Source organism: Uranotaenia lowii, chromosome 2, assembly GCF_029784155.1.
Source record: "Uranotaenia lowii strain MFRU-FL chromosome 2, ASM2978415v1, whole genome shotgun sequence".
In the NCBI taxonomy this organism is placed as follows: domain Eukaryota; kingdom Metazoa; phylum Arthropoda; class Insecta; order Diptera; family Culicidae; genus Uranotaenia; species Uranotaenia lowii.
Genome location: NC_073692.1, coordinates 329,674,180 through 329,699,735, shown reverse-complemented (window position 1 = coordinate 329,699,735; position 25,556 = coordinate 329,674,180). Strand labels below are relative to the sequence as shown.

The window sequence follows — 25,556 nt, the reverse complement described above, 5'->3', positions numbered from 1 at the left end:
GGTGATCCACAACTTTGCTCAGCTCGCATTTGAACTGGACGCTTTGGATCAACACCATTTTTTCATCGAATGTGTAGATATGAGTGAAGAAACATTGCACAAAATTTGAAGAAAATCGGTTCGCTAGGTTTTGCTTGGCAGATCAAAAGCTGCAAAAAAGTCGGATTTTTTTCGAATTTAAATCAAGTCGTCATTTGTTGCTCAATAACTTGACAAGTTTTTATAATTTCCTTCAAATAAAAATACTGACGTGCAGAAGGTTGCTTATGCAAGCAGAATCAAATGATGGTTTACTTAGATTTCAACTAAAACATATAAATTTTTGAGAAAGTAAAGTGGATCACTGGTGATACACTGGGAACAAAACGTACTTTTCTTCTTGTGAAGCTTCTTATCAATACTCAAGAAAAATCATTTCGTCAACAAAAAAAAATCGCTTCAGGATAGTTATTTCATCTGCTTAAATGACCACATGTCTCAAAATATTTGTAAAAGTTCGAGATTTTCTCGAAAAACGGCATGTTTTGTTTCCCTTGCGCAAAGTGTCATGGCGGCCAATTGTTCAAGGGAAAAATGAAAATTTCAGATATTTCAATAAATAGACTTTCGAGGGATGTGTATACCAAAGAAGTTTTTCGTCAAATAGGATCGTTTTAGTTTGTGATCAATGAAGTGATGAAACTCCATATTTTTTTGCAATTATTTCCTGTTTTTCATTTGCACCCTATGTGTTGTTATCTTCCCAATGGAGCACATATGATCCACCTCAAAACCCAAATTTATCAAATGGATCATTAAAGTAGGCTTAAATTATGCATCTTTTATTCTAGAACTCTAGCTGTAAATCAATATTTCTATTTTTAAAACGTGAAAAAACTCGTGGGAAGGAAAGGGTTAAGTCGCACTTCATAGGAAGTGTGTTGTACTCTTGTACGATGTGAAGTAATTTGATATTCGAATGGTAGTTTAAGCGACACTTTATGCGAGGTGTAATGTAGTCTTGTACGGAATGGAGCGTAAAACGATTTTGCGAACCGCTGTATGTAGCATGTTATGTGCAGTATTGTGATTCAAATACGATTCTGCAATATTGATACGCATGCAAATAAAATACTATGAATTTCATTATTATAAACGTGTTTATTATTGAATTCAGCTCACTGATATTTTTGTTCCTCATAAAAACTATAAAAAAAAAATCAGCTTCTGGAAAACCACCTTTTTAGTAAAAATCTCGCTCATCCGGGCGTGATAATAAGTATAACAGACCTTCTAATGGTTCGGATGAATTTAAGGTACTTGTTCTGTTCTTCGTTGCGACAATGAAGTAGAATCCCAGGAACACTCTTGAAGATTAAGCTTCGCTAGCTTTGTGTGTTTTTCACCGTCATCAATAAAACTATGGAGATTCTAGAAGTGTGACTAGAGCTTAGAGTCTAGACATAATTTAAAAACAAAACGATTTTATAGTTTTGATCATACTACCTTCGTTAATCGATTTTTTAACCAAAGCTTGCCAGTTTGAACAACTCCCTTCAGAAGGTAGAAAAAGACACCCGAATTACCGGAAGTTATTCCAAAAAAAATTATCGCTGCGAAATGATACAAGTATGAAACTGGGGCCGAATCGTACACGCTTCAAACGATCCTTGAGAGTCCTGTGAATAAAATTGAAAAAATAAATTAAAAATCAAATACTTTACAAAATTATACGACTTAAACTATTGTTCAAAATTGATTCCGAAAATTGTTTTTAAATTTCGAGTTTGACTTATATTTCTAATTCACAATTCTAATCAAAACATTTTTACCTAATTGAATCGAATTAATTGAATGTATAACAAACAAGAACTACCAACCTATTCAGTACTAACCTTGAACCGGACCGGTTAGAGATGAGCCGGTGACAACGAACTTGCTGATGTTATTTGTATCGATGAGAGTATTTTTGCGATCACTTTCAGCCGTTTCCAGATAGTTTCTCCCTAGGGGGGAATTCGTTTGTTTGCTCCTGCACACCTCGACGATGTTGGCAGCAATCTTACAATTCATTTTTAAAATCGTTATGGCCATCACCACAAATTCCAGCCAATCCACCAATTTTCGGAGTACCGGCCTACCCATCAGCGCGAATCTGAAGTTCCTTGTAGTCCAGTTTCTCTTCCACAAGCTCGGAACAACATGCGCGACTCCAGTTGTACCTGTCAGGACAGATTTAACTTTAATATGATGTTAGATTCTCAAATATGATTACCACTCACCTGATCCAATTTACTCCAGGGGAATTTAAACTGAATTTCGACATCCATGACAGCGAAAATAATTTTCTTCCGGGCGATGAATCTCCGGGGATAACCAAAGTCGACATCCTCAGGGCTGACTTGCTGGACCTCGCTCCAGCTTTTACTGCTAGCACCTGCTAGGACCTACCGAACAAAAAGAACTCCTCGAAAATGATTTAGAAACCGGTGTAAATCGATTCACCGCGAAAAACTGGTCAAAAACAACTTCCCAGAAATGGCGAAAGTAAACAAATCAGATTTCATCATTTTTGCGATGATGATTGCACGGTCAAACGCTGCTACTCATTATGTGACACTAAACGACATTGATTTGTCCCTTTATGTGATGATCGTTTGCAATACACAAAAGTGATGATAATCATAGCTTATGTGAGATTCTTTACGATTATATCTGTAATCAAGAGCGATTTCGATACCAAAGGAATTTATGAACGAATAAAATGTAACTTAGAAATCTTACACGATTGTTGTAAGATTTCAACTGACATCTTTCAACTGACATATCTTAACTAAATCGTATTTCATTTGGTTTTAACGTCTTCTACGATGAATATACGATATTGTCGAATGTTAAGTGTACACATTTACGAATCCGATTTGAGTTACACCCATATAAGAGTTTGACGACGATTTTTTTTACGACTTCATGTTGGCTGGGACGAAAAAATAGTGTGTTTTACCTGCTTTGATAAGTCATTTTGTTTCCATGTTGTAAGAAGTGCGCGCTACCTCCATATGTGAGTGCAGTTGTTTGACCATTATTTGTTTTCGATGCAAAAAAGAGATTCATTGTCATTATTTCTTTCATAACTCTTCAAGGAGTTGTGGCCCACTTTCGTGTCTTCAAATGTAAGTTGCATCATAAATAAAGCTATACAATGGTATTTTTGCTGAATATTCGGTGATGCAGACGATACTTTTAGACGCCATTTAAAGCTTATTTACATTTTTTATTTAGAAGATCATTAACTAATATTTAAAATATTTTATTTGGAAAGCTGATAACATTTCAATGCATTTTGATGTGCTATTTTGTAACTTCCGTTGAAGAATAACAGAGTTATGTAGCTTTGAAATATGGTTATTCTTTATTCACAAAAAAATCTAACCGAGTATAACTCAAATAATAAAAATATTAAAGATCTGAAAAAATACATGAATTTTTAAGTCGTAAAAATAAACCAAATTTTCAATTTTGAAGAAGATCTAAAGAACTCCGGAGCAAATTGTCAGATAATAAAAACATCCCATTATACAATAAACTATCTCAGAAAATGAATAAATAAAACTTGTTTGAAAGTAAAAGGAGTCTTTCAATACAGTACTTTTTTTTCTAAGTCAAATAATGTAACAAACTTAATAAAAAAACACCAACGTAGATACTCTAGATTTCGACAGAAGCTAGTTTTTGAATAAACATAGTTTCGACTATTTTAACATTCTTTTAGTTAATTTTACCATGCGGCCAAAAAATATGGTAATCCCGTATTAAAAATAGGTCCAATTCTACTATGCGGAAAGTTTTGGTTATCGTGACAATACTCTGGTAGATTTTACCATGTAATCAGTATAGACAATGCTTTTGTTTAGTCATCCTGCACTTTGTTTCATCTACCAGTTCATTTTATTATTACTAACTAATAATTTATCCACAGGAAGCCATTATAATCCCGAATGCATGAAACATCAACGAAATATCAAGGAACCTTCATCAATTTTGGTTTTGACGCATTAGTTTCTAATCCTTGCGCATTTCAAAGATTATCTTATTGCAATAATCAAATAGATTGAGAAATAAAATAGCATTTCGAATGTTTGAAAGGTTTCATTGAAAGCATAGCAATGCATAAATTACCATATTTTCGTCTTAAATACCATGGCACAGTAAAATTGATCGTCATTCTGCCATAACGCACCATAACACGTTCACATGGCAATTTTGACAAATCTTTAGTTCAAGGTAAAGAAAAACGTACTCAAAAAATCCATCTGTTTTTATTTTTAAATTTACCTTCGAATATGGTAACGGTTACCATGATTTTTCTTTCCGTTTATATATCTTTCTGTCTAGGTATAAAATTTCATAATCATGAAATGTTTTCACCTTGAAAGAACACCACTTTTCATTGTTAGGATTCTAATAAGTTGATTTTTCGATTTTGTGCGACATATTTTGCACACAATTTGGTTGCATAGAAGCCAAGACCAAGTTATTCCAATTTATTTCGATTTTGATGTTTCAACTTCGTGCTGTTGCAACTCCGAGAAACGTATGAAAGATTTCAAATTTGTCCCGGCCTTATAAGAATAAAACAATTTGTCAGTTAAATGAACTAAACACACGAATTGTTGAGGTATTATCGTTCTTTGGTAATTTTTTTAAGCATAAACTTGTTTGCTCTTTTTTTTTAACAGTTAAATAGAATTGGTTCCGTTTTTTCTGATTAGCATAGTCAAATTAATAAATTATCAAATAGAGTACTAGTCCAGTACCAAAACAAAACCAGTATAGTAGGTAAAAAAAGAAATACCTCTGCTTTTGAGAAAATGAAATACGGTAAAAATAATTCATTTGTTTTGCTGTCGATCAAATACAATCGAAACAAATAAAATTAATAACAAGTAACATATACCTACATATTCTTTGATACTTAGGGCATTCTGCTTGAAGAAGCTCGTTATCAGTCGTTAAATCTAACTTGACGACTGCACTGTTCAAGTTTATTGTTTTCTCGAATTTCCTCAAACCTCAAAATCAAATGACCGGTATCAGCATATCCCGTGGGCGTTATTAATATTTCAATCCCCCAAACTCGGCACCCGCCATTAAAACGATGGCACGTGCTGATGTTTTTAATTGCGCTTCTGTTGCTGTTATTCAAACAATCTCTTGATTTGTTGATATTCTGTGCTCCCCTGCTTCAGTGACTTTTCCACCTAAGCAAGGCAACAGCAGATTAGATAATTTTGAATATGTTATTAGTTCATTTCACCGTTCCTGGTTCTGGGGTGTGGGTGGAAACCATTTAGAGTTGGGGAAATTCGGTTAAGGTTCGTTGTCGGTGACATAGCACCGGTAATAAGTCTCGAACTCAGCCGTGCGTTGACGATCAGCGAGTTCGGAGTGTCCCAACAACGTAAATTTGTAGCCATCATCATCATCCCCTGCGGTGTTCGGATATGAGCAAACCATCATCCCTGAGCCGTGGCATTACATATAAATACGTATGGCAACAGAGTCGCGTTCCAGCCGGAAAGATAATGATATTCGGTGTTTCTGACACGTTTATTTATCCAAGCGATTTAAGGTGCTGCGGAACATTTTTTCGTCACCTTCAGAATCGTCAGGGCTGCAGAATGTGGTGGGCTCATCGGATTCATTTAAAGGGAAAACAGAACTTCCTGCCACGGAGGAAAAATGGATTCATAGTAGGACGGTAAGCTTATCATGTCATCACCGTTTGCTGCTTGTGGGGTTTATCATTTGGAACTGGGAGGCGATAACTTCAGTACATATCACAATATGTTCCGCTTGCAATTAGGATCGTCATCCTAGAGACAGACAATTCACCCCCAACTAGTCGTTTGGCAAACAGCGAGAATCAGAACGATGGCTCAGCATTATTAATTCGGATTTGGAAAGTTGTGTAATATTTTTTCTCTCAGCCGGTGTGACATTTGCCATAAACTTTTCCTGCCACGGCCACTGCATATGAAATCATTCAAGTTAGAGTTTGTGAAAGTAAGAGACAAGCAATGTGTTATGCCCTTGTTCATCATGGCCAGTAGATATTGATGTAGCCCAACTTGTTCGAAGTTTGTTTATCTGTGTCGCAGCTGTTCCTCAACAGTTTTGCGAGCTTCTTGATATTGCCATCTTGTTGACAGAACTACTGAGTAATGGCGGATTGAGTAAAATAGGGCACGGGTGCCCGTTTACCACATTTTACCAAAAGCGACTTTCTATACAACTTAATAACAAAATAGACAAGTCTGAAATTTTGGCACATGAAAGTCCTATCAAATTAAATGTTTCTTTAAAAAAAAACTAGAATGTACGGTCAATTAGCTAGCTTCAATCAAAGTTATGATAACAAATTTATAATTTCTATAAGACTGGAACAAATATCAATTTCCTTAATTGTCACCATCCCCCCTTCCCTCTTCGAAATTTCAAATAAAACCCGAAGGGTGGGGGGGGGGGGGGGTTTGGTTTTGGTGACTGATTTTTATCTATGATTTTTCGCCCAACAATTCACGAACAGAAAAAGAATTAAAACAATCTATGTTTGTAACTATATGATTATTCACTATTAAGTATTTTGACATTAACAGTTTTTGTTTTAAATCGTAACTTTTTTTCCTAAACCTTAAAGGGGAGCTAAATTAACTTTCATCAGTGGTTAAAGTCTTTGAATTTGTTTAAGACTCTGGTAGAGTTGATTTGGACATAAAATAAGCTTTTTTTTTAGGAGAAGCCTCCTTTCCTTAAAAAAATATTCTATACGCATATAAAACAATCTCGATCTTACTAATTATTTTGTTAATTCAAAGATTTTAACCTTTGATGAAAAAAAAAATCAAATTTTCAAAAAAAAGGAAGAGATAAAAAGCATCGGATCTTCGCAAAAATCTTTATTGATGCAAACTTGAACCAAATTAATGATTTTAGCATGAATTTTGGCTTAAAAAACTGAAATATTAACACATTGCGGACCAAATACGAGTTTATCCCTTGTTTTTCGCTTGTCACTAGTATGCTCCATCAAACAGCATAGTTCAATCGATATGAATCTAATATCGAAACCCAATTCTAAAAAAAAAAATACCGCCACACTTCACGTCACTCAAATATCTATATTAAATTAGCAATATTTTGCCGAATCTTGGTGTCCAAAATGTATTGATAATGTTGAACAATACACTGAGAAAATATAAACATTGTTGCGTTGCCACTTATTTTTATATTTGAATTCTTTTTACTGGCAATCTCAAGTTTAATATCTCTAGGTAGCGAATAATGAACCGGCCCTGTTGAAGCGGATTGAACTTCACGATCCGACGTCAAGAGGGCTACCAGAAGTAAAATGGCTTGTCGGTGTAGCGTCCATACAACCGCTGAGAAGAAATGCTGGAATTTCGCGCGCGATCTACTAGCATTGTCTTGGCAAAAACCCGAAGCCAACCTCATAGGGGGATGCGATCGGGAAGCCTTCTAGCTAGCTGGGAAACTGAAAACCGGTCTCTTAATATTCGAGACACTGATTGGAAAAGTCGCTCAGAAATCGGAAAATTCGTAGTCCGTAGTCGTTGGAATATAGAATCGGAAATCTAATAATTGCTGAAGCTGGTAGTCTCCGACACGTTATTGTTGTGCATTCGGTTCGGTTAACGGAATTTCGGGTAGCGGAAGTGCCTACTGGTTGTTGAACCTGGTCCTTGGAGGCCAATTGAAGGTCTGCGCTAAGACGCTTGACGGAAGTGATTGGCGCGTCGTCGGTAAGTTTATTTTACTTCTAAAATTTGTTCGCTATACTTCCGATATTTCCCTTGAGATTGCCTAGTTTCAACAAACGAGATCCGCGCAAATTTAAATTGTCCCCCCCTGGGGTAAGAGTCCGGGCTAACTGATTGATGACCGTTGGCACATCTACTCTTAGTGGATGGCGCTTAAGTGCCGACGGTATAGTTTGCGCCTTTTAATCTCGCAAGATAATTTCCGATTCGTAGCACATTTGTGCAGAATTTAAGTTAAAGATTAACACTAAATATTTTTCTTAAAAAATCAATTCCGTAATAAAAATCCTTTCGATGATTTTTTAAATAAAATTTGGGGTTTTCGGATAAACCAAAGAACTCAAATTTTACCTTTTATTTCTGATCTTCAATTGAATTGTATTTTACAAACTAAATTTGTTTAAAAAATTTAAATCTGGAAATTGAATTGACAAGAAATCTTAACTTATTAAGAACCGCGAAGAAATCTATGACGAGAAAAACTGAAATACGGCATTTATCTCAGAAACCCCTGGACTAAATTTAACAAATTTAGCATTCTTAAGCTACGGCACATGTTGTGTCGAATTTGGTTAAATAAAGTTTAATACTCAAACTTTGTCCATTCGAGTTATGCCACACGTTAAACTTCGAAGTGTAGCACACAGCGAAAAAAAAGATATCTCGTTTTTGATCCGCAAAGTGTTAAGTTCATGATATCTTGAATTCCTCAACAATTTATGTAGATTGAAAATTGTAGAAAAAATTAAAGTAAACTTTTTTTTATTTTTTGTAAAGAAATGAATCCAACTTAGATGAAATTTCAGGGACTAGAAAGGGAAAATTGATGTTGAAAAACATGCGAAAAAAATTCGCCTTGTCTCCCGGTGAGACTTGAACCCACATCTTGCGCCTCTCCGGGGCCCATGTATTAACATTCTACTACAGGAGACCAACCTGGCGTATGAATATTATACTGGTTGAGTGTCGATGTCTATCGGAATGAAGGGAATAGTTCTCCCATGTGATCATAATCATTTTTCTTGGTCTATTTCTATTCCCATCTTTTCATCTTACGGTAGTTGGACTCAAATTTGGATATTTTAGGCACGGCAAGATTTGCATTGCCTTCTCATATACTGCACGGGTTGTCAGTTATGATGAGAAATGATGCGTTTGCCGTATTTGGATATCCAACCAAATTCGGTGTTTGGCACCGCCTTATTTTCTATTTTTAAACTGTGACCCAAAGATGGGTCTTGACTCAAACATTCAGTCAGCGAAACTTTTTTTTTGTAAAGAAATGAATCCAACTTAGATGAAATTTCAGGGACTAGAAAGGGAAAATTGATGTTGAAAAACATGCGAAAAAAATTCGCCTTGTCTCCCGGTGAGACTTGAACCCACATCTTGCGCCTCTCCGGGGCCCATGTATTAACATTCTACTACAGGAGACCAACCTGGCGTATGAATATTATACTGGTTGAGTGTCGATGTCTATCGGAATGAAGGGAATAGTTCTCCCATGTGATCATAATCATTTTTCTTGGTCTATTTCTATTCCCATCTTTTCATCTTACGGTTGGTCTCCTGTAGTAGAATGTTAATACATGGGCCCCGGAGAGGCGCAAGATGTGGGTTCAAGTCTCACCGGGAGACAAGGCGAATTTTTTTCGCATGTTTTTCAACATCAATTTTCCCTTTCTAGTCCCTGAAATTTCATCTAAGTTGGATTCATTTCTTTACAAAAAAAAAAAAAGTTTCGCTGACTGAATGTTTGAGTCAAGACCCATCTTTGGGTCACAGTTTAAAAATAGAAAATAAGGCGGTGCCAAACACCGAATTTGGTTGGATATCCAAATACGGCAAACGCATCATTTCTCATCATAACTGACAACCCGTGCAGTATATGAGAAGGCAATGCAAATCTTGCCGTGCCTAAAATATCCAAATTTGAGTCCAACTACCGTAAGATGAAAAGATGGGAATAGAAATAGACCAAGAAAAATGATTATGATCACATGGGAGAACTATTCCCTTCATTCCGATAGACATCGACACTCAACCAGTATAATATTCATACGCCAGGTTGGTCTCCTGTAGTAGAATGTTAATACATGGGCCCCGGAGAGGCGCAAGATGTGGGTTCAAGTCTCACCGGGAGACAAGGCGAATTTTTTTCGCATGTTTTTCAACATCAATTTTCCCTTTCTAGTCCCTGAAATTTCATCTAAGTTGGATTCATTTCTTTACAAAAAAAAAAAGTTTCGCTGACTGAATGTTTGAGTCAAGACCCATCTTTGGGTCACAGTTTAAAAATTAAAGTAAACCTTTTTCTGAATTTTGAATCTGCATTCTAAATCTGAATTCTGAACCTGATTCAGTATCCGAATCTCCAGAGTCAAAATATTTATTTTAAATATCTGAATATTACTTTTCAATTTTGGATTGCCATTTCGAAGCTCCAATTTTTTTTTCAGGGATTGTCATCCTATTGGATGGTTTATCTCGAATCCCTTCGAAAGTTCAAATTTTTTAATTTTGTGTAAGAATTAAGATTAAGAACCTCTTATTTGAATATAACACTATTTTTTTCCTTTTTCCATATTCAGAAAACTATTATTAAAATATTGAAAATGCATTTGACCTCAAAATGATTTAAATTTGGTATGAAAGGCAAAACAAAATTTGAATCAGTATGGCTTCAATATGGTTAGTGACCACAGCGATATCGTCCAATTTGAGGATAATAGATCCTCATTTTTATATATTAAAAAAAAGAAATTAGAAATGTAAGATGGAACAAAATAAAATTGTCAAGTATTGAATTCGGTAATAAGCTGATTATTTGTTGAAAAAATCCTTAATGAGTTTTTTTAAATGCTGTAAGAAAGACTGGAAATTAAATGTTATTTGTTGTATACCTGAACATTAGTTTTAAATAAATTTAATTATTTTAAAAAAAAAAGCAGCTGTTTATATCTAATTTCTTATGATTATTTGAACTGAAAATCAAGAATCTTGAACTGGATACAGAATCCGAAATACGGAAATCGGAATGCAATTTTGTTTATGGAATTATGGAATCAGAATCTCCGAAATGGGTTTTGAATTAACGTTTACAAGTCTCTCAAGCAGGATAGGATATTATGATCTGACAGTTTATTAAATTCTAAGCTAGGATACATGAAAGGAAGTTTAAATATAGATTTTAAACATCTGTTCTGCTTATTACCGACTCTTTTGACTCACAGTATTTGTTTGCCTTTAAATTAATTGCCAAATGATTAAAGTGACTTGAAAACTTTATCATAGTCTTATTGCCGTAAAGATTTCATTCATAGTATTTGTTTATATTAAACGTTACCAACTCTCTTTAGCTTTGACTCAAATTGTTATTCTTCTATAATAATGATTCACACATAAACAAAAATTTTATCGAACATGATTCTATAATTCTATATCACAGTGCACATTTCATGCAAACTGTGGTTTCTTAAAAGGAAACAATTCCAAATGGTTTTGATTTGCCTTGAAATGATCTTATGCCTAGTGTTTAATTACTTGCCTAGATACGCTCCTTCTCCCATAATGCACATATGAAGGACAGCTGGTGTTGATTTCTTTTCTTCTTTAACTCCGGCAAAGAAGGAAGAATCAAAACAAACGTGGGAAATGCACCATATGGCGTGCTGGTGTTTGTGAGATTTTTCCCTGTCACCGGCTCTCCGATGATCAATTGCGATCCGTTCTCCGACTACTGATCGCGCTCTTGCTTATTTCACGAATACCAGTGCACTGCCTTCGATCCCGTCTCACTAATTCCCATTCATGCACATGGGAATTATTGGCCTCAATTTGCCAACATGCAGCTCCACACATCACACACTTCGGCTATCTGCGCACCCGATCCATGCAGCATGCACATTCCTTTCGGAATCGATTTCCTTTTCGGACGCGAAGACGTTCGTTATCGACGATAAATGACCACGACAAATTACCGTGCGCGTTCCCGACTGATCTGCTCACTAACTGAATCGTTCTCTTGCCCGCCCTATCGGGTGCACCTTGGTGGCGTTGAATACGTATAGAGAGGCGATTCTTTACCACGATGTTCTCATGTGTGTTGGATTTTAGGATGGGTCACAAAATTCTGTCGTGGGATCTGCTCCAGCACGATGTCTTAGTCCTCTCTGGAGGGCTTGTTTTCCTATCGTCAATTATGGCCTTACGGAGCTGCATTCGAGATTCCAATTGGATTTTGTATGACCTCGATCATCGGCCTTGCTTATCTTTTAGTAATGATCTAACTCGTGTTTTTCCGTATATGATGGTTCCTGCTACACAGCTCGTATTCATGCGATGTACGTAGCCTGGTACTAGCAATCGACGCTTTGCAATCACGTACGGTTTGTGGCGAACTACGTTCCCTGTCTGCTACTTTATGCGTTTTCAAGCGTTCTAAGTGGTCTGGTAGGATTGGCAAGTATTTAACGCTTTGCTCCGGATACACTGAGGTGTTAATTCGGTTGAACTGAGTGTCCTGACATGCACTTCATGCGATTCAGGTAGTCTGGTGGGAATTGCAGACGTTTTGTTGATTGCTCCGGATGCACTCGCGCGGTGACGCTGGAGGGTTCTGTTCCTTAAACTGTGCTGTTCAGCGCAGCTTGCATTCGTTGATCACAGGTTAAGGAGCTGTTTCTGTACACTTTAAAGGAACACTTAAAGTTCTCCTTCCACCTTTGCATGCATGTTGTACGGATTTCACGAGTAGAATGAGTCTAAGCGGAAATGGTCATTTACTGAGTTTGACAGCTACGCTGAGCTTCAAGGTTTGTCGATCCAAAATTTGACATCTGTAGGGTCTGTCTGTTTTTCTCAACAGTGATAAGTTTTGTTAGTTCAATTTACTCTCCATGATTTGAAATATTTCAGAACGGTAACATGCTGAATCTTCAATATCAATAAATTGGATACATTTGTATGTCCCCAGGCACTTATAGCGTACGTATATCGACTGTGTACAAAGCTATTAATTATATAGGTTCAGTAAGACATGTCTTGGCATGAAGTATGAAAATTTACGAATGATTCCACAGATAGGAGCACAGTTTTTAATAAGGTTAGATATATGTGGATTCCAGGATAAACGTTTTTGTTTTTTTGTTTTTCTGGGGTTTTCATGTGTAGATTGATGGGTAAAATATCATCTACAGATTAGCAGAAGATATTTGTACTAACATTTGTCAGCGATTCATCGGCCATATGGAGTTGGGTCTAGGCATCAGTACTTAGCAATTTCATTGCTTTAAAATATTCTTCATATCAGAATGAGATCGAATTGCAATTGGTTTAGAATTTGGAGTCCTTTTCAAAAGTATATTTCCATCAGCACCTGGCCAGATGTAAGCAATATTAAGCTGTTTTTGCTTGCGTTGCAATTCTTGGAGGAGTCCATAATTGAGGGGAGTTATTTCACTTCGAACAGAAACGTTAGATTGACAGAGTTGAGATTCTGAGGTAGCTATCTTAAGCTCACTCACGTGTAGACGACCATATCTACGTTTGTCCTCAAGAACCTTAAATTTTAGTAGACGGATTACTTAGAACAACACGAATAGGTGGTATGTTTTTGTTGAAGCGTTAGATTTAAATCTCTCACATGAGACAATAGAGTCTACAAGGATTCTAGATCTGAACGCAGATAGAATTTTTTGAACAACTTCTGGTAATATCTCATTGCGTAGTTCAGAGATACCCGTTATAATTAAGTTGCGAGCAACGGAAGCTTTGGGCAGGTTTTCAGGTGAAAATGATATAAAATCGGAGCGGCTAAGCAAGCAGGTTTTCAAGATGAGGATTGCCAGAATTATTTAAAGCACATTTTGAATCAATTTATTATTCTTCATTCAATCTAGAAAACAGAACTTACCTAGATGTTTGAATAGATAAGATTACAACTATCTGTGATATAATTGAGAAAGTCTTTGAGTATTTGAGTGTTTTTGTTTTTAGCTCATTTATCGACTGACTGCGAAACGATTGGACTTATGGTTTGAAAAGTATCAAAGATTTCATTTAGTTTTCATATTTCTTAAAATTTTGTCAAAATTCCCGTTTTTTGACTAACTGAGAAAAAAAACTTCAAAAAGTTTTTGCTCAGAAGACAAAATTAGTCGCGATCTTCAAAAATTTATTAATTGTAATTTTTTAAATCATTGTATCCCTGAAACAAGAACATCTAGGCGAGTTCTGATTCCTGGATTGGAAGAAGGATGATGAATTAATTAAAAATCTGCTTTTAGTTTTCATGTAAACTAGAGGTGAAAGACGAAATATAATAAACGTTTTGAATTCAGGACGATAAAATCTTCCAAAATCAGTTAAAACACAGGCACCAACAATGCTGTTCCCCTGTGATAATCTGATGAAAATTCCTTGACACAAATACACTCGTCAGTGCCATTTGCGCACACCTTCTGTATAGGGATCAGCAATAGCTTGCTTCATTGTTCGCCAAAACACATCAACGAAAGCTGATGTTTATGAAGAAAGTTTATCAACTGCAGCATGTGTCCATCGATTTGTGACTGAGGTTCTTGAAGGGCAAATGTCGAATCACACATGAAACTCATAACTGACATTAATCAAAATATGCCGTGTTATGGACTTTGAATGTTTATTCAAAAAGCTTGTGTTATATTTGTTTGAGATACCGTAAAACGGGGTAACATTGATCACCGGGGTAACTTTGACCAACAATAAATTTTCCACATTATCATCAATAACTTAGTCTATAGTTTGAATTTTTAAAAACTGTTTTCTACGTTTGAAAGCCTATTAATTGAGTATCAAATAGACAAAATTTGGTTTGTATTTGAATTTGGTTTCTTCAATTAAAAATGTAATTTCAAAATCTTAAAATATCTATTTTTCCCAAGGCTCGCAAACAAACAGCTCTCCTGATGATACCAAAAAGTATTTAGAAGCAAACGGGTGGTTGAATGTGAAAGAACTACTTATATTCTTTGTATATGTAAAGTTGTAGTTTTATTTTTATAGTCATTTAATGATAAATTTTTGATTGTTAAAAAGTAAGGACATTTTCCAACAGTAAGCCCTTATTGGACAAACGGATAGGAATCTTATCAAATGATTTATCTAGAAGAATATATGAAACTGGAAATAGTGGGAGAGCCTAGGGGAATGTGTGAAGGTAAAATTTCATTTTAATTTTGCAGCTAAAACTATTTAGCAATCATTTTAATTTTTGCCCCTAGATGTATGCCGCACCATTGTTTATTTTCGATTATAAATGTTTTTTAAAAGAAAACGTTTAAAAGCAAGGTAAAATTGATAAAATAGAATTCGTAAACAATTATGAAGGCGTTTTGTATCCTTTATGATCAAGAAAACTCGTTAAAACCGTCAAAATGAAGACTGATCAATGTAACCCCAAAGCATCAATTCCTGAACAGCGACGAAATCGATTTTTAAATCAAATTTAAAGTAGTCCAAAATATTTCTCCAACCACGTTTTACATTCATAGGAATCCAGTACTGGTTTTAAAAATATGAAACATGCCACATTCTTCTTAACAGGAAAAATAATCGAAAAATATTGAAAAAAGTGATCAATATTATCCCGGATTACGGTAACCTTAAATACTTCGCAATAGTCACGTTTAAAGGACAATTAAGTAATTTTTTTTTGAAAATTTCTCTTGGAAATATCTTAGCTTCAAAAAAAATCTTCCACACCATCATCAGCGCCCTAGCAGAAGCATATTATCGCCTACGAGAAATTTAATTTGCCACTCATCCGGGTGTCGGAGCTTCAAGTGAAAATGCCGTATCGTTAAATTTTACGATCTCATCATTTTCTCTTCAAAGGAATTTGATTTGCAAAGAAGGACTTCCGTTGGTCCGGAACGAAACGGCGAATGCTTCGAGGATAAACAGCTCGATTTTTCTAACGGCTGAAGGTTTTTTTTCTTCTCTCGTTCTCTGGGCGCATATTTGGAAGAAGCAGTCTGTGCCGCGGGAAAATCGCGCGGGAATAATATTGTGATTATTTAGCTTGATTGAGGTTAGGGATTAGGTGAAGTGAAAAACACGGGATTATGCGGTTGGTGCAGGTGATGAAACGCTGCCAGACTATGATATTATAGAAAAGGGCAGTCTTCTTAAGAGATAGATTTGAAACGATTTCTTTTAATGTTCAGAACGTCATCTTCTTTCATTTCAATCCATGGAAGTGGCTCCTGATAGCATTAAAACCAACACCAATGAGATTCAAACGTTTAAACTGGAAATGGACGAACTTGACAATAAAATTTCCAATAACGTGAACAAACAGCGAACAGCTCATGATCCTAGTTGCTCAATCGCTTCGGCAGCTTTGGAAGTTGAATGGTCGATAAAAACTTGTCCAGCGCTTGATTGATGATGTCTTCAAGAAGTAGCATCTTGTAGCAATCGGCAAAAATTTCCTCTTGAATTATGTATTTCAAAGTGCAGCATGAGGGAATCGAACCAACCGAGAAGTCAATGGGCGAAGAATCCAACAGTTTAGCTCGATTCACTTAACAGGAGCTATGGATCTGTTTATACTTGGAATTTTTAGGTGGTACACAGAATAAACATTGTTAACCTTCCCATGCCGTTCGTAAAATATCCGTTTCAGGGAAATTTGAATTGTAGTTTGATTTCGTTCTCCTGGCTGTAAATGTTAACCGATTTTGATGATATTATATTCATTGTGTAGGTAATTTATTCTTATTACTCAAAATTTAAAAATAAAGTCGATATGTATTACCAAGTTATCAGAAACTGGTTCAGAAAGTAAAAAGTCCGAAAAATCAATTTTATTTTTAAAATGCTCATCACTTTTGGCAGCTTTTTTGTATTTAAGTGTTTCATTGATGTTTGAAATCGTCAAGAATCCATCTATCCGACAGTGTATAGATATGTTGGGGTCCAATGAAAGTTTTGACCACTATCTCAGATCTTCCGGTAGAAAAAAATCTAACTTAAAAAAAACGATATCCAATTTTTGCTTTGCTTAGCTGTATTTCATTTCCCAATGAACCGATTTTCAAATCTCAAATTTTAATTTTTTGACGTTAATTTGATCATTATTTTCATAGAACATACTTGGTCTGTCAAAATTACAAGTTCTTCAGTATATTGGAATGATGTTAAAGAGATTTGAAATGTGCGCTTCGGGTCATATTGACCCGAACGGCATGGGAAGGTTAATGCAAATAAAGTTTATTATGGCTTTTAAGTTTTTAATTTTTTAACGAGGGGCAAACGCTGTGAGTTGCCTTGCAACTTTTTGAGAAAAAGAATAAAATAAATTGCCAGCAATCAATATGCAATAATTTGTAATATAATAAAGTTATGATCAATACAAATTTGCATTTATGTTATTTAACGTTCGGAATATTTGGTGAAAGTTATCGTCTGTTATTCAGGTCAGGGGCGGCGTGCAACAACAACCGAGCGTCTGTTCTCCAGGTCAGGGGCGGCTCAAACAGCGTCTGTCTTGCAGCAAGCGGCTGAATTTATGAAATGCGGCTCCCGCCAGCTAAGTCCAAGATGGCAGCCCCATCGCGGGATAGGGACTTTAGGCTAACAACCTACTGCTCCCGATTTGAAATTGTTACGGAATCCGAAAGAAATGACCGACCTGGAACTTTGGCGACGACTTTTAGCATGAAAACACGGACACGAATTGGAACTTGGAATGTTTTAACCCTTGCCCAACAAGGCAAACTGGAACAACTTGCTAGAGAGGCTAGCCGCTTCAAGCTTGAAATTCTGGGACTGAGCGAAGTCCGTTGGCCTAATACTGGAGAACACAAGACACAATCCGGGCAAGTCCTGCTTTACTCTGGCATACGAGGAGAACATGCTACTCGGGAACGAGGAGTTGGTTTCCTGTTAAGCCCGCAGGCCTACGCGGCCCTCATTAGATGGGAACCGATAAACGAAAGAATAATCGTAGCCAGATTTAGAACACGGGTTAGAAACCTTACAATGGTCCAGTGTTATGCGCCAACTGACGTTGCCGACTTGCAGGAGAAAGAGCAGTTTTACAGTCAACTGAACAGCGTGGTAGAGAAAATTCCGAAGGGTGACATTCAAATCCATTTGGGCGACTTCAACGCAAAGATTGGCTCCGACAATCAAGACCTTGAGCGTATCATGGGGCGCCATGGCCTAGGACAGATGAGCGAAAACGGAGAGCTGTTTGTAGAATTTTGTGGCAACAACAACATGGTGATCGGTGGATCGCTCTTCCCCCATCGACCAGCACATAAGGTCACTTGGGTATCCCGAGATGGCCGAACAGAAAATCAAATTGACCACATCTGCATCAGCCGAAAATGGAGAAGGAGCCTTCTTGATGTCCGCAACAAACGAAGCGCAGACATTGCATCTGACCATCACCTCGTTCTTGGCGAGATACGACTGAGAGTTGCGCGTGTCCAACGGCGCGAGGAGAAAGTCGGGTGTTGATACGACGTCCGCCGGTTGGAGAATCCAGAGGTGAAAAGGGCATACGTTGAACAGCTAGAATCCCGAGCCTCGGAGCTGCCGACAGACGGAACAGTCGAAGAACAGTGGTGTGGAATCAAGAATGCCTTTATCACGACGAGCCATGGTACTCTCGGTAAAGTTTGTGGAAGAAGGAGTGAATGGATGTCGGATGAAACTTGGAGGATGGTCGATGATCGGAGAAAGGCGAAAGTCGGAATTGAGCAGGCATGTACCGGGTCAGCCAAAGCAGCCGTCCGCTTACGATATGCGGAGCTGGAAAAGGCAGTTAAACGAGCTTGTAGACGAGACAAGAGAGCCTGGACAAACTCCCTAGCCGAAGAGGAAGAAAAAGCCGCCGCCAATGGAGATATCCGATTACTTTATGACATTTCTCGCCGCCTCAGTGGTGCAAGGACTAATGCAAGGATGCCGCTAAAAGACCGAGCAGGTCAGTTATTGACCGATCGAACAGATCAGCTCAAACGATGGACTGAGCACTTCGAACAACTCTTCCGAGTCACGAATAGCGATGGCCAACAAAACCCGCAGCTCGAAGCGCCAACAGTAAGTCGCATAAATGGCGTCAACTCGGAAGCGCCCTCGCTGGCTGAAATAGAAGCGGCAATCAAAAACATGAAATCCAACAAAACACCTGGGATCGATTGCATCCCTGCTGAAATGCTGAAAGCCGACCCTGCCCTGTCAGCACAAATGTTGCACCGTCTTTTCGCTGACATCTGGGATACTGCAACATTCCCGGCCGACTGGATGCAGGGTATCCTCGTAAAGGTCCCGAAGAAAGGAGACCTGACAGAGTGCGGTAACTGGCGAGGCATAACGTTGATCTGTACAACCCTCAAAGTACTCTGCAAAGTGATTCTGAACAGGATCCAGGAGAAAATCGACGCTACACTCCGACGGCAACAAGCTGGATTCCGATCCGGACGATCATGTGTGGACCACATCACAACGCTACGAATCATACTGGAAAAAATGTTACGAATAAATATGCAGCGGCTAGACCAGCCAAGGCAAGGTACTCAAGAGTACGGAACCTCAGGGCCGGCTGGCTACTGGGTAACCAAGGACTTTTACGGATAAAATACAGAAATCGGCAATTTCATGTTTCTATGTTTGCTTTTATTTAAAGTTTTTATGTGGCGTGTTGTCTGTGTGTATAAAACAATGTTCTGTGTCTTGTGTAGCGTGTATTTGGCTCACTAACCGTGATGTGCTGCTGCTGCTGTGTAGCGACGTCGCGGTTCCGGAATTCCAGTTCCGGAAGCAGGAGGACCGTCGATTTAAGGGCGTATCGACGGGGTGCCGAAACCGTCGGCGCCAGCGGGCGTTGCTGGACTCGGTCGTTGCAGGCGTCTTCCTTCGTTGGCTATTAATCGGCCTGCCCACGAGAGTGCCCCGTATCCGGACAGGCCGAGAAGGGAAGTCCTCCTTAATAATTAGGGATCCGCAGAACCCGAGGACGAAGATGATGATCCTTTACGCTTTAGGCGCGAGACCACAAAGGGTCTGCGGGCCGACCCGTGCCGAAGACACACCGGTATTCGGGTGAATTCCGTGGACGTTCACAAACACTATACAGGACACGACTTCACACACGGACGCCTGATTCAGAAGAGAGCGAATTTTACTGAAGCAAGCTTCCTTTTTGCCTTCCATGTTCTCTTTTTCTTTCCTCCTTTTCCTCCTCTGTGAATTGACAGCAGCCAGCAGTAAAATGTAGCCTACTGTGGTGCTATCTTGTTGTGAGACTCGACAAGGAACATGAATTTTCTAGAGCTAAATATACAATACTACAAAAATGAAAACAAAAATCAAACGATTTGTAACCAACCGGTTACACTATCCACCACTCCAATGAAAAAATGTGAAAATACGAAGTGTTTTGCATTTTTTTTTTGTTTCCAGAACAATCCTTCGCATTTATCGAATTGTGGCAGACATATTACATTTAAAACGACAAAGCATAATTAAATTTTTCATATTTGCAATGCATCTTAAGGGCTAAACATGCATAAAATAATAAATAAAAACAAACTTCAATTCAACGTGCACTGAAAATTAAAATTACTTTAAGACTATGGTGAATAAATAAATAAATAAATAAATGATAAACAGGCCAAATTATAAATAAACGTGCACGAATCATTAAAAGTATCTTACAACTAGAGAATAATAAATTAACATGAATATCACAGATCATATTTGAAAACGCACATTAAATAAAAATCCAAACGTGGTAATAAATAACACACAACAGGTTAAATTCATTTAAACGTGCATCACAAATATAATTTAAAACTATTCACTTAACTTATATCACTATTGTAATTACATGCACAATCAAGCTTTCAATTTCCACTTTATTTGTTTCACCAAAATCAACATATTTTTAATTCAACAAGCACTAGTTAAAAAAAAAAACAATTTAAAATAAACTAAAATACTTATCACTATGTTGCGCAACACTTAAACGATCGATCGTACTAAATATTTAACATTACAACAATTATTTCGAAATTACACTACCCTATTTACAACACAAATATATACAGTACCCTATTTGTGATTTAGATCACTTTCAAAATGATCATCACGAGCGGGCAAATAGCTGGCGGGCAATATCATGATCGATGATCATGAGATGTCATATCGAAATGTCACAACATACCGATGCGTGTTATTGTTTACTCCAATTAATAACGTTGAAAACGTGCAATTTCTACTGATTTTACGACCACGGATTCCGCAGCATTGCATCGATATGTTAAGGTATGTTTTCATAAACATTAGGACGTGTTAGGGTTTTATCGATTTATATATTTTATTTTCTTTCTAGATTGACGATCGTCGTACAATTTTGGGAATGGTTGGTTGCTGCAAAATGTCATCTTTCTGAATTAAAAGAGACATGCAGCAAACCGTAAAATGATCCCGAAACACCATATTAAAAAACCTTTGCAGCGAAAGATAAAATAGGTGAGTACACGAAACAAGTAATTACCATCATTGAATGGTTAGAGTGATTCTTCATTCTTCATTTTTAGAGCTGGCCAATGCTCGGTGGGCAATCCCCTCGCGAACACACCGCAAATCGAAGCACCATGGAAGAGCCGCAACGGGTTTCCTCTTCCATCGTCGGCGGTTGCTTGTGCCGCTATGGATTCCAAGATTAATTTTTGAGGTCAGTACCAATTGGTTGAACTTTTTTTTTTTTGTGTTACTCAAACACCCCACCTTTGATGACTAGCAAAGTTCTTGCAACTCTAGTCTATTGCGTGGGTGTGTTGAAATTTATGTTGAAAATTGTTAATCAATTTATAGCTCTTCATTCTTTCTTTTTCTAGGTTCATTACTGAGACGGGTGACCAGATTCAGATAGGTCCGTCTCTTCTCTTCTGCTCCCATGGATACAAAATTGCACCAGGAAAGCCGTCCGAATAACCAATCCATCTAAGTCTAGCCATCCGCGATCAATAAATAACCTTGAAGAATTAAAAAGAACAAACAGATAAATTGAATAAATAACAAAAAAGTTTACAAAACATGTATATCACAGTGTCCTTTCTTATTCCTAAATCACAGATCCAATTTTCAGCCGTTTTGATATTCCGAATTTGATAATTGATATAATTGATTGATAATTTTATAATTTCTTTCTGACTTTTGCATATTTGAATTTTTCTATAAGAGGATTTAAACGAGCATCTACCAGACACTCAACAATTCGCATCATTTTTTCTTCCAACCTGTCGTCTTTGGTTCTATATCCGGATGTACTAGAATCGTAATCCGCTTTACGATTGTTCGGAGGGTTATGTTTCCAGTAAAATCCGTTTATTTCAGATCCAGATACAGAACCGGGTTGGCGAAGTTTTGATGCGGTTCCGATTGATGCCAAAGATTGAGAACAGGAATCGGGACTTGAATTTATGGTAATTGAATCATAATTTGAAAGCACTGATTTTGGTTCATCATTTAATGGTTCATGTTGACGGTACTCGCAAGTACCAATGATCGGTAAGTATCTCGTCTCTGCATCCTTCAACAAGATCTGAAGACCGTGCTGCAAAGCGTGCATGAGCTTTCGAGTACTTACCAAATCCTTCGGCGCTAGCTTTCCCTGAGCATTCATGAAGTCAGCGATGATTTCAAATCTGCGGCTAGCCTCTGAACTGGATAATTAGGATGCGACGAGCTAACCGGACACGGCATTTCCATTAACCCATCGCAATCAGAATCGTCAGCATCGTAGTCCACTGATTGAAACACCACTGGCTCATATTTCACTTTGAATCTCTTCCGCTTAACCATGTTTGTTTTGATTAAGCGGACTGGTTAGTAGTGACAGCTTTTATATGCTACAAAGAAAACAGGTGTGGGTTAAAAGTGTTGCCATGAAATTTGATTTAAAAAAACATGTTAAAATAAAATTATGCTCTGCTACAACATTAAATCTCAACATAGATTTTATCTAAGGACACAAACAACCAAAACCATCGAATTCTTCAGTGGGAAAAATGGTTTTGAAAAACTATTAAGGTCCTTCTTCTGGTCGAGACCTTTACCAAACGCAAAACATCATATCAAGCACTTTTTTACATTAAATTGATGGGTGTACGGCGACAGCCATTCGTGGATCGCACGAATCCCTGCCACCTCCCGTCAGAAAAAAATCCTTAGATTTTTGTATTCCACGCGGTCGTCTCTTGGTTACCTTTCGCGGACTTTTAGTTGGGCGCCATTTGTTACGAATAAATATGCAGCGGCTAGACCAGCCAAGGCAAGGTACTCAAGAGTACGGAACCTCAGGGCCGGCTGGCTACTGGGTAACCAAGGACTTTTACGGATAAAATACAGAAATCGGCAATTTCATGTTTCTATGTTTGCTTTTATTTAAAGTTTTTATGTGGCGTGTTGTCTGTGTGTATAAAACAATGTTCTGTGTCTTGTGTAGCGTGTATTTGGCTCACTAACCGTGATGTGCTGCTGCTGCTGTGTAGCGACGTCGCGGTTCCGGAATTCCAGTTCCGGAAGCAGGAGGACCGTCGATTTAAGGGCGTATCGACGGGGTGCCGAAACCGTCGGCGCCAGCGGGCGTTGCTGGACTCGGTCGTTGCAGGCGTCTTCCTTCGTTGGCTATTAATCGGCCTGCCCACGAGAGTGCCCCGTATCCGGACAGGCCGAGAAGGGAAGTCCTCCTTAATAATTAGGGATCCGCAGAACCCGAGGACGAAGATGATGATCCTTTACGCTTTAGGCGCGAGACCACAAAGGGTCTGCGGGCCGACCCGTGCCGAAGACACACCGGTATTCGGGTGAATTCCGTGGACGTTCACAAACACTATACAGGACACGACTTCACACACGGACGCCTGATTCAGAAGAGAGCGAATTTTACTGAAGCAAGCTTCCTTTTTGCCTTCCATGTTCTCTTTTTCTTTCCTCCTTTTCCTCCTCTGTGAATTGACAGCAGCCAGCAGTAAAATGTAGCCTACTGTGGTGCTATCTTGTTGTGAGACTCGACAAGGAACATGAATTTTCTAGAGCTAAATATACAATACTACAAAAATGAAAACAAAAATCAAACGATTTGTAACCAACCGGTTACAAAAATCAACGAATTCCAGGACTCTCTTCTGCTGGTGTTCGTTGATTTCGAAAAAGCATTCGACCGACTTAACCATGAAAACATCTGGGCGGCTCTAAGGCGACGAGGGGTCCCAGAGAAACTAGTCCATCTCATCGAAGCACAATACGAGGCATTTTCGTGCAAGGTCTTGCACGATGGTGTCTTGTCCGAACCAATCCCGGTAACTGCTGGAGTGAGACAAGGATGTATCTTATCACCGCTACTTTTCCTCATCGTAATGGATGAGATTCTGACTGGATCGATCGACTGTGCACCGAACCGAGGATTGCCGTGGAATCCTTTAACAATGGAGCAACTGAACGACCTTGACCTGGCTGACGATATTGTTTTGCTCGCCCAAACACAACCGGACATGCAGAGCAAACTCGACGACCTCACCGAAAGTTCCAAGGCAGCAGGTCTCAAAGTCAATGTCGGAAAGACCAAGTCGATGGAGATCAACACAGGAGATCCCTCCAGTTTCATGGTAGCTGGGCAACAAGTTGAGAAAGTGGAGTGCTTCCAGTATCTTGGTAGCCAGAAAACGCCTGATGGTGGTACCAGGAAAGACATCGCATATGCGGTGACGACGCGAAAACTGCAAGTATTTGTAAACCGCTGCCTGCGGAACATCATCCGCGCTTGGTGGCCTGGCAACTGGATCTCGAATGAGGAACTACATCGCCGGTGTCATCAAAGGGCGCTAGAAATCGAGATTCGGGAACGTAAGTGGAGATGGATTGGGCACACGCTGCGAAAAGATGACAACGAGATTTGCAGAGAGGCGCTAGATTGGAATCCAGAAGGTCATCGAAGAAGAGGCAGGCCCAGAAACTCGTGGCGGCGAAGCCTAGCCGCTGAAATCCGAACTGTCGACGAGAATCTTGACTGGGACCAGGTGAAGACGCTGGCTCCGGATCGTCAACAGTGGAGGTCTTTTACCACGGCCCTATGCACCGGAGGATCGGCGCGGGATCATTAAGTAAGTAAGTAAGTAAGTAAAGGATCAAACTTCAGCCAAAGTTAGTGTGACGTTATTCTTTAAAAATATTTCAACTAAATACTCAAAAATGCATGTTCAGCTTAGAGTATCCATCTCTTGGCCATTTTCTCGTTCCCGGGAAACGGAAAATCTGAAGATCCTTTTTCCGAGATTTCTCGGGATTCCGAAAAAACTTCAAATGAAGATTTTAACACTATACAGTAAACTACACCATATTTATGTAGAATTTTTTAATTTTGAAGTAGTAGTATTGCAAAAAATTTCATATTTTTAATGCCTCAAAAAATCAATTGGCAATTTTAAAATCCAAAAACAAAGTACTTTAACTTGCTGCAGAACATTGAAATAATTGAGAAATATTGTTCACTATCCATAGAATTTTTATAGCTATACATAAAGTAATTCATCAAATCTCGTAAATTTCCATTTAACTCTCCGTTTGATTCAAAATATGTCATTCCTTTACCGATGATTTTGCTACTGTCAACAATTTGCGAAACGGAAGTTCTAAATGATGAGTGCTGCAAAATAGAACATTAAGATTTTTTACATA

General features: G+C 38.1%; 1 long non-coding RNA gene across 1 annotated transcript; it reads left to right on the top strand.

Moving 5' to 3' along the window:
* The first annotated feature begins 21,211 nt into the window (after window positions 1–21,211).
* On the top strand, window positions 21,212–21,862 carry LOC129746072 (uncharacterized). The gene is made up of 3 exons (XR_008737231.1): window positions 21,212–21,347; window positions 21,416–21,552; window positions 21,716–21,862. It is a non-coding gene; the product is annotated as an uncharacterized LOC129746072 (long non-coding RNA).
* Window positions 21,863–25,556: the final 3,694 nt, after the last annotated feature.